The 11,314-nt window shown below is 35.5% G+C and overlaps 1 pseudogene; it reads right to left on the reverse strand.

Annotated features, from left to right (window-relative positions):
- Nucleotides 1–8,509: 8,509 nt before the first annotated feature.
- LOC127085211 (receptor-like protein kinase) lies at nucleotides 8,510–11,040 on the reverse strand (annotated as a pseudogene).
- Between the last annotated feature and the right edge of the window lie 274 nt (nucleotides 11,041–11,314).

Below are 11,314 nucleotides of genomic sequence, written 5' to 3' on the forward strand. Positions count from 1 at the left end.
CGGATAATCGAGTAAGACAACTCGTATCCTAACAGTCGGGAAAGGGAATAGAAGACTCTAAACCACTTTCTTTTTCATCCTTAATTATAGAAAAGATTTGATAATAATTAAGGTGTTTGAATAGATGACGAATACTCGGATAAACGAGTAAGACAACTTGTATCCTAATAATCGGGAAAGGGAATAAAAGACTCTAGACCGCTTTGTGTTTCATCTGAGTATTTATGAAAATAAGGTTGTACATGGTTGACGTATTTTAGAATGAACGACAAGTAATTGAATGACTAAGTAAAACAACTCATATCCAAGCATTTGAGAAGAGGAGTTGAAAGCTCAAAACCATCTTCTTTTTCATATCGTTTGTTAAGAAAATGATTTGATTAGGTTGTATGTTTGCGGAAAAATGGAAATTGTTTGACTAACTGAGTAAGAGAACTCGTATTCAACCAATTGAGGAGAGAAGCTGAAAACTCAAAGTCAACTCCCTTTTTATTTAGCTTAATATAAAAAAAATTTGATTTAATCGGGCTTTGGAAATTTGTTGAGGAACGAAAATTATTTGACTAACCAAGTAAGAGAACTTGTATTCAAATAATCGAGGAGAAAAATTGAAGACTCAAAGTCAAATCCCTTTTGGTTTCTTGTTATAAAAGGATTCGATTTGTTTGTGCTTAAGTGGATTAGAAATGACGATTATTTGATTAACTGAGTAAAAGAATTCATGTTCAAATAATCGAGGAGAGGAGTTGAAAACTCAAACCATCTCCTTTTTATTCCTAAATGAAATAATATTTAATTGTGATTAGGTATTTTAATTCAATTTTAATAGAGAATACTCGATGTCGGATCGAGGTTTAAAATTTGTATTTTGTGAAGGAATTGAATTTATTTAGTGAATAATTCATCTAATCGATTAATTAAAACTGAATAGGTCTCATTGTAAGAAGGCCCAAGAGTAAGCCACGTGAGGTTGATGGCGATGCTTTTAAAAGCGATCGACTTACAAAGGTGTTTTGAAAATGGGCTCGACTTTGAATCGAGAAATATGTGATTTATTTTTGAAATTGGTTTGAATGATTTTAAATCGGTGAAAATGACATAATCTTGTCACAATTGTAATACGCTATACATATGCATTCAAGACTTGGTACAAATAAGTAGGTACAAAATAATAATGCACACATATTCCACAAAAATAAGCAATTATTTAAATTATAAATGATAATAATAATAATATTATTAATTAATTAATTAAATAATTAATGGATTATTTAGTTAAATAATATAAGTGATTAAATAGTAATGATATAAATAAATAATTAAATAACTATCATTAGGGATTAATGAAATAAAATATTGTTTTTTTATATAACCATAGTATTCTAATATATATATTTTATAAGTATATATGAAAAATATAATAAATAAAAAAAGAATGAACAAGTCAAAAAATAAAGAAAATGGGCTGGTATCAAGTGAGACCCAAATCTGGGCGTTGTACTTGAAACAGATGGGGTGTGAAAAGCCAAAAAAAGGTCTTTGGGCCTAAACTGAAGGCCCAAAACACAGGGAAAGGTTGTTGAGCCCAGTCAACCTTGTTGACCTCCAGCGAAACTCCTGACCGTCAGATCCACTGACTTGACTTGGTCAAACGGATGGGTGGACTCTGATTGTAGTGCATGATAAGGAAACATGGGGTGCTCATACAGGATTGCCTGGTTGACCATGGTCAACCCAGGCGTGGCCTCCCCACACGGAGTCACTTGGCACCCATTCGTTCATCCCTAACACCATTTAAAAAGAAAATGGAAAAGAAAATTTCATTTATTCACTCTCTTTCTCTCTCTTCAATCACACGCTCAAAGTTGCTCTGCAATTGAGCTTCTCCTCTGCCTCCTCCTCATAGCCAACAGCTATCGGAGAAGACGGTGGTGGCCAGCCAACCGCGGCGCCGCCACCTTCTTCTCCGGCGACCTCACCCCAAAACCTAAATATTTAAACACATACGCCACCTATTTTCGGCCGGAGATTCCAAATTCGGCCTCGTTTCTTCCAAAACCTCTCTCAAACGGCCGGACCGGCGCTCCAAAAAAGAACACAAACCTAAAACCCAACCTAAACGTTCTCTCTCTCGCGGCCAACGAAACCTAGTTCATTCTAACAACGAAACAAACCTAAACACTAGCCAACAAACAGTTGAAAACCCTAACCCTAATTCTGAAATTAGGCCTTCTATAGTTACGATTTAAGGAAACCAACAAAGGGTTTTCAATCAGTGTGGAAAGGCGAAGATGATGGTGCAAAAAGTTTAAGCGGGAATGAAGATTTTACTTGGTCGGAGTCAATCGCCGGCAACGTCTCCCCACCGCGTTTGAGATAAGTCCCTTCGTCCTTTTAACTCCTCTTCGTCTTCCTATTCTCTGTCCCTTTCTTTGGATGTTGTTTTTGTTCTTTTCGAATGTTAGGGTTAGATGTTTTTAACAAAAATTATTTTTGATGGCTTATTTTCTTGATTCAACCGTCCTCTCTACTATTAACCTGTTCTGGATATATATGATCTTCATCATGAATTTTTAGGTTTTAAAATTATTTGTCAGTCTTGCTTTTCATTCCAGATTTTATGGGATTGTTGTTTTGTGGATTTAAAGTTGTTTGAATTGGTGTTCGTTATGGCCTCTTGTGCAAAGCTTTAGATTGTTCAACTCATCAATTTATTTTCCAGCATTTTTTAAGTGTTCATTTGAAACGACTTTTAATTTCTGAATTGATTTTGCAGGTCACACAAAGGTGAAGAGACCTTGAATTGAAAGGAAGTCTGCGCCTGTTTTGGAGATTGGATTTGGGGCGCTTCATCTTCAAACTGCTGGTTTTTGGCAATGGCTTGAGGATGCCTTTTTCAAACTGTTGTACTTACAGCAGCTAATTTCAACTTTTTTTAAATTTACTTTGATGTATTTTGAACTTTTGGAACATGTTGGATGATGTATTAGCCTTTGGATAATTATGTAACTTTGGAATAGGAATTATTTATGTAACTAACCCTTTTTAAACATTTAAAAACTTGCCTTAATATTTTAATTGTGTTAATAAAAAATGCTTAAATTTTATCTTAATCTGAAAATGGTTTGGGCCATAAGCATTAAAAATTCAATTTCAACCAAAATGAATCTCAAACGTTATCCATCACCATGATTTTTCCAACAATTAACCTTAGCTTAACACAAATCCATGTTAAAAAAATGCAACTTGAATTTAGATATTTATGAAGGATTGAGACTTTGGCATAAACATTTGGGATGTGAAAATGAGTTAATAACAAGTGGTCATAAAAAATAATCATGGCTCTTAATACTTACTAATAAGAAAATGGACTTTGGATTAGTAATGTAAAAATATTTGGACCACACTTTGTAATTTTAATTATGGACATGTTTATGTGAATGGGCTTTTTTTAAAACCAAGAGATCTTATGGATAAACCAAAATGGGCCTTGTTAACCAAAAAGTCCCAAAATGCACATACCATCCCAAAATGTCTTCTTAAGGATCTCAACAGATGAAAATGTCACTGAAGATTTGATGTCACTAAGGGCTGAGAAACCCTAAGATAGAACTTATACCTTAAGATAGAGTTCATGCCTTATGACATCTGGTAGTGAATGCTGGTGAGATATTTTTTCTTACCCGGACAAAATTGGGGTATGACAGCTGCCCCTATTTAATTACCTCAAACCGGAAAGTAAGAATGACAGCAGTCTTCGTGCATTCGCGGTGGGAGATAATTGAATACATAAAGACCCAAATTTTGTCCCAGGAAATGCAAGGAAGAAAATGCAGTGAGACATAGTAAAAAACATTATCCTAAAGTAAAACGGAACAATCAAGACTTTCTGGGAGTCGTCAGAACAGTATCTTGGACATCACAGTCGAGATATGTTAGTAATGGAATGACATCCCTAGCTAAATCTCAAGATTTTTCAGGATGCTAGAGCAGTATAAAGAAAATATGGCATGAGACTCTTCATTTTGATGAAGCAGCATCTCAAACAGTAAAGAGTATGAGATTCTCTGTATCGAGTCGAAACAACATCCTATACGATAGAATTAAGATATTCCAGCAAGGGAAAAATACCTTAATTGAATCTAAGACTCTCCGAGGATATTAGAGCAGTATCTCTAAAAAAATCTGAAATGAGACTCTTCATATTGATGAAGTAGCATCTCAAACAGTAAAAGTGAAATTCTCTGTATCAAGTCGAAACAACATCTTATATGATAGAATTAAGATATTCCAACAAGGGAAAGATACCTTAATTGAATATAAGACTCTCCAAGGATATTAGAGCAATATCTCTAAAAAATCTGAAATGAGACTCTTCATATTGATGAAGCAGCATCTCAAACAGTAAAAGTGAGATTCTCTGTATCGAGTCGAAACAACATCTTATATGATAGAATTAAGATATTCCAACAAGGGAAAGATACCTTAATTGAATCTAAGACTCTCCGAGGATATTAGAGCAGTATCTCTAAAAAATCTGAAATGAGACTCTTCATATTGATGAAGCAGCATCTTAAACAGTAAAAGTGAGATTCTCTATATCGAGTCGAAACAACATCTTATCTGATAGAATTAAGATATTCCAGCAAGGGAAAGATACCTTAATTGAATCTAAGACTCTCCGAGGATATTAGAGCAGTATCTCTAAAAAAATCTGAAATGAGACTCTTCATATTGATGAAGCAGCATCTCAAACAGTAAAAGTGAGATTCTCTGTATCGAGTCGAAACAACATCTTATATGATATAATTAAGATATTCCTGCAAGGGAAAAATACCTTAATTGAATCTAAGACTCTCAGAGTATATTAGAGTAGTATCTCTAAAAAAAATCTGAAATGAGATTCTTTAGACGAACGAAGTAGTATCTCGAATATTCGTCTGTTGGGGGAATTTTAAGAAAAGACTTCTTTTGAGGGAGATTTACTCGAAATGCTTTGCAGGGGGAAAAGCTCATAAGAGACTTTTTAGGGTAACCTCTGCTTGGGGAGCAATGATTGTAAAGAAAAATGCTGGGAATATCATTATAATGTTAAAAAATGATTTACTAAGGAATAATTCCACGAGCATATGCAGGGTAATAACTTCATTTGGAAATGAGAAATGTCCAAGATATACATGAATGACCTTGGATCCTGATATTTTATATTTGATTTTTGTATGATGTTCCACTTTAGGTGGGAATTCCATGCATGGGATGGTGCAAAGGATGTATGTAGGTATGCAATTTGCTAGGGATATTTGGCTGTGCATGTAGGAATGCGAATGATTTTTATTTTGTTGAAATTCCAATTTTGTGGGAGTGTTATGTAGAAGCAAGCTTCAATCCAAGAAGTATTTTGATGAAGACAACATGCATCAATACAAAAAGAGAAGAGCTTCAAAGATAATTCAAGCATCAAAGTGATCAAGCCACATACGCATGAGGATCTTTTTGATCAAGCTTCTTTTTCAAGTCAACCGTTTGCAAGATTGTTGGTTCACTTCTTAGGTATATCTAACTCACTCTTAGATTAGTATACAAGTGTTCAACAATCATGATCTACATTTTCATTTTTAAACATAACCATTTGTTAACACATTGAAATGCAAGACACAATTTTCTTAAAGTATTTTTTCTGCATTTCAACAGTGTTAACCGGTTAACCATATGGGTTAACCGGTTAACAGCCCAGTTTTTTGAAATCCTGTGTTAACGTTGTATGCGTTAACCGGTTAACCCATATGGTTAACCGGTTAACACTGTTCGTTGCAGTGAAAATGTTTTTGAAAAATTATATCTTTTCATCAATGTTTATGGAGAAAATGATACCTCTTTGAAAAGGTGTTTTGGCAATATAAATTCTTAATTTTTCAAAATGATTTTTCACCTCCAAGAACTTTCATACAAACTTAAGATAATCACTCTTTCACATTTCCTTCAATATTTTTTTAAAAGTGTTCATAATCAAAGTTTCATCTCATTCTATTTCTTGAACACTTGTATATTATTCATTGAGTGAATTATTTATCTAAGGAGAAGATCAATCAAGAGAAGATTGATAATACTACACTTTGTTAATATCATCAAAAGATTTATTTCTGTTTGACTTGTGATCCAGGATTGTTGGACACAAGGGTTGGTGTTGAAGAGGATTGTTCTTCATACACTTGTTTACCTATAGGTTAGATAGTAGGCATCACCGTTGGTGTGAATAGGCTGTACCATAATTCTAACTATAGTGAAATCTCTTTCGTGTGGAAATGGGAGTGGATGTACCTTCGGATTGTAAAGGGAACCACTATAATTTCCGGTGTCTTTTTACTTTCCGCAATTTATCTTTCCGCACTTAAACGTAAAATAACCAAAAACCGGAAACAAGTTCGAAGAATTTTTAACCACCTAATTCACCCCCCCCCCTCTTAGGCGCATTTACAACTTACAATTGGTATCAGAGCAAGTTATAGGTAACTTGTTCCTAGAGATCCAGCATGGCTTCCGCAAGCATAAATCCGGTTTTCAAAGACGGTGGAAGTAGCAACAAGTCCCCACTCTTCTCCGGAGAATATTTCGATTTCTGGAAAATCAGAATGAAGGCACATCTTGAAGCCCAAGGGGAAGGTATATGGGAAGCAGTTGAAGAAGGTCCACACAAACCGGTAAATGTGGTGAATGGAGTTGGTACCCCAAAGTTGAAAAACACTTATGACGAAGATGATAAGAAAAGAATTCTAAATGAGAAGAAGGCAATCAACATACTCCAAAGCGCTCTTAGTATGGACGAGTTCTTCCGTATATCTCAATGTAAATCGGCAAAGGAGATTTGGGACACCTTGGTTGAAACACATGAAGGAACCACCGAAGTGAAGAGATAGAGGCTAAACACTCTAAGTCAAGAATATGAGATGTTCCGCATGCAGCCCGGTGAATTATAGTTGCCTTACAAAAGAGATTCGTCCATCTAACAAATCACTTGATTGCTCTGGGTAAAACTTTCACTAATGATGATCTCAACCTGAAAGTCCTAAGATCTTTGACAAGAGAATGGCAACCGAAAGTGACCGCTATTTCGAAAAAGAAGAACCTCTCAACGATGACATCCGCGTCTTTATTTGGAAAACTTCAAGAACACGAATTGGAACTTGGAAGGCTCGAGAAGCACGAAAGTCAAGAAAAGAAGTCCAAGGGAATTGCCTTGAAGGTTGATTCAAAAAGGGACAAAGATGATGAGACGTCCGAGGATGAGAACTTTATGCTTCTTGTAAAGAAGCTTGGTAAGTTTTTTAATAAAAATAAAAATTCCTCTTATCTTAAAAAGAATAACCATTTCAGGAAAAAGGAAGCATCCACATCAATGCAAGACGTCACGTGTTATGAATGTGGACAGCAAGGTCACATAAAGCCGGATTGCCCAAAACTTACATCAATGCAAAGACCATGAAGTAAAAAGAGCTAGAGAGCTCATGTACTTATCTCATGCACAAAATCAGAACATGTACTTATCTCTTTTATGCACAAAATCAGAACATGCCGGAAAATCTAATCTTTGTAAGCCATACATGAAAAACAATACAAAAATTTGTTCAACTCAATAACTAAATAAATAAAAACAACACTAATAAAGTGAAAGTTAAATTCCTAACCAAATTGTAAATCACATCAATCAGTTTTAGAACAACCCTTGCATAAAACATCGCAGTTAACATCATCTAAAAATCTAATCAACAACATCAATCATATAATAAAGACAAGAAAAAACAACAAAAACATGTTTGATTCAACAACCAAACGCAAAAAACCACATATATAAATTCGTGAAATAAATTAACACCCAGTTTTAAATCAAATTGTACTTTAGATCCATCAATTTTAGCCCAACAAAAAAACTCAGAAACTCGTAACAACAACCGCTACAAACATTATTAGCAATCAACATTCTCGTAAAAGCCACACAGAACTTAATGAATCTAACCATCATCATCAATTCACCTTCATCAAAACAAGAGTTGTACCCCCAAATAATGTATTCACATTTTTAGCCATTTACAGCCCAGCATGAAATGATTAACAACTCATAAAATGAAAACTATAAATAAAAGTGAACAATGTATTTACCAATTTCCCCCTTTTTTTTTGAGTCGGGTGTGGTGGAGTGAATCTTTGTCAAAATTCTTATTCAAATAGTGAAGTATTGTGTTGTGAATTGTTAAGTTAATTGAACATGAGAGTTAACGGTAACAAGAATATGCAAAGTGGTTCTTTTATTCAAACATGTTCCGCCTTATTTAGGTCCTTTCACGGAAGGTCCGTTATAAGGATTATGATACTATTCATCAAATTTGAGCATACTTTATAAGGATTATGATACTATTCATCAAATTTGAGCATACTTTATAAGGATTATGATACTATTCATCAAATTTGAGCATACAAGAAAAGTGATATATCTCTATAGTATGATGATCACGGATACATGTTATAAATCTTTAAAAAAACTAGTCCTTCTTACTTATTTTCTATGGATTAGAATCTGATAATTGCTTAGTAACATCTGTCATTTTGGGCCTCTTGTGTGGATCCTTCTCAGCACATCTCAAAGCCACCATAAGCACTTGGGTAACATTTTCCATTATGTTGGTATCTTGACACTCATTTGCAAGGCTTGAATCAACAATTTGATTAATTTCTTCTGTTTCACTCCACAACAATCTAACCCAACCAACTAAATCAATACCCTCCTCCATAAATGAAGGATCTACTACCTTCTTTCTGGTTATTAGCTCAAGCAAAACAACTCCATAACTGTACACATCACACTCCCTGCTACATACTGTTGTATAAGCATTCTCTGTCAAAGGCCAATAAAACAAACAAGTTATTCATCCATACGAAAATGTTGTGAAGAAGATAAAAATCCAATCACAAGTTAGTTAATTACCTGGTGCAATATAACCAATTGTGCCTGGCACAGATGAGGAAGGATTTGATGAAGTCAGGTCCAGAAGTTTGGCAATACCGAAGTCTGCAATGTGAGGCTCCATATCAGAGTCTAGAAGTATGTTGCTTGGTTTGATATCTCGGTGCACTATGGGAGGATCACAGTCATAATGGAGGTAAGCCAGCCCATGAGCAATTCCAATAGCTATCTTATACCGGACATTCCACTCAAAAGACGGTGCTGGTTTCTTTTCATGCAATATATCATAAAGGCTTCCGTTTGACATGTAGCTATACAGAATTAGACCATAATCTTGTTTAAACCAAAAGTTTTCCAATTTAACAAGATTTCGATGCCTAACTTGTCCAAGGGTTTGAATTTCTGTGACCATGCTCAACTTATTACCATTGCTGGCAGCAAATGCTAGCTTCTTTACAGCATAAGCTATGTCTTGACTTACAAGGGCTTTATAGACAACTCCATGGGCTCCTCTGCCAATAATATACCGATCACTTAGGTTCGATGTAGCCTCCATGATTTTTTTTAAAAGGGACGAAGGACCTCCATTATCATCATCATCAGTGATATGGACTTCCTGCTTAGATATTCTGGCATAAGCAAAGATATAAACTAATCCCATCAACAGCAAAACAGCAAATATTGAGGATCCTAGAGCGATCATCACAATTGCAATTTTACTGAGGCCCACAGCTTTGTTATTGTCACATGGTTTTACATAGCTGGTTCCGTTGCAAACCAAGCCACTGGATGGTGAACAACTGATACATAGGCCAGGATTCCCCAAAAATGACGACCAACGATAATTAAGCAGCTTCAGTAGCATCTTCGGTATGGGACCCCAAAAATAATTGTTTGAAATATTGATTTCGAATAATGAAGGGAGTTCATCAAGAACTTGTATGCTTCCTGTCAAATTGTTCTGAGATAGATCCAGCATTTGCAGAGCTTTCAGCTTTCCAATTTCCACAGGTATGTCTCCAATCAGTCCATTAGAACTTAGATTCAACCCATACCTCAAATTCTGTAATGCCCTGACTGATCGAGGAATTCTCCCTCCAAACATATTGCCGCCAAGCTGTAGTTCAGAAAGTCCTTTAAATGCCGACAAGAAAGCTGGAATGCCGCCACTGAAACGATTCTCACTCAAAAAAAGCGTGTTTAGCTTTGTCCACCTCTGCAAACTTGACGGCAATGATCCATTCAGGAAATTAAATCCTACATCAAACTTGTCCATTTTGGTACAGTTTGACAGCTGAAATGGCAAAGGACCTTCTAAGTTGTCTGGAGATTCACAATGTTTCCTAACTCCGGTGGTATATAACCACTAAATTTGTTCCAGGACATTATTAAATCTGTAAGATTAGTGCAGTTTCCCAAGCTTAGTGAGTAGACCCATGGAGAATGGAATAGTTCCGACCAAGTTAGAGCTGATAGCAATAAGATGTGACAAGGCAGAACAATTCCCAATTCCTGAGGGAATGCCTTCATGGAAGGAATTGAATGAGAGATCCAAAGATACTAAATTTTGACAAGAGGAAGAACCCAATGGAATAATACCTGTTAGGCTATTGAAGGCAACGTCAAAATGAATAAGATGATTGTCAAAATGAATAAGAAGATTGAGACGGTTTATCGTGTGAGGAATGGCACCCTCCAACTGATTATGATTCAAAAACAATTCTTGTAATTGAGTGCAGTTCCCAATGGAAGATGGAATTGCAGCAGAGAAATGGTTGTTTTGGAGATACAAGTTGCGAAGTTGAGTCATATTGCCAATACTAGAGGGGATGGAACCATTAAGATGGTTATGAGAGAGATCAAGAAGGTGGAGATTAGGGATTTGAGACCAGAAATGAGGAAATGGACCTACCAAGAGATTAGTAGAAAGGCTGAGATGGTATAGGTTGTGAAGGTTAGTGAAAGAGTAGGGTATTTGAACATTAAATTTGTTATTCTCAAGGTTTATGTGGCTGAGTTCGTGCAATGAGCTAGTTCGGGTCCTAGTTGACCATAAATCTGATAATCGGATAGGTTGAGAGAGATGACACGGTAGGAAGAGCTGCATTTGACACCAACCCATGAATATGTTGTTGAATGGGATGAAGTCCATGAGGAATTGACGTGAGCAGGAACTGATGTCAAATGCGACTTGAATGACAGGAGTGCCATTCCGTCTGAGTTGAGTTCAGAAATCGTATAGAAAGAATAAAATAAGACAAGATATGTATGGAATTTGAGGGACATTGTTACATGGATAGAGGAAACAGAAGCTCGATTATGCATAGAGCAGGAAATTTTAATGTAAAATATTGATAA

Source organism: Lathyrus oleraceus, chromosome 5 (genome assembly GCF_024323335.1).
Source record: "Lathyrus oleraceus cultivar Zhongwan6 chromosome 5, CAAS_Psat_ZW6_1.0, whole genome shotgun sequence".
NCBI lineage: Eukaryota > Viridiplantae > Streptophyta > Magnoliopsida > Fabales > Fabaceae > Lathyrus > Lathyrus oleraceus.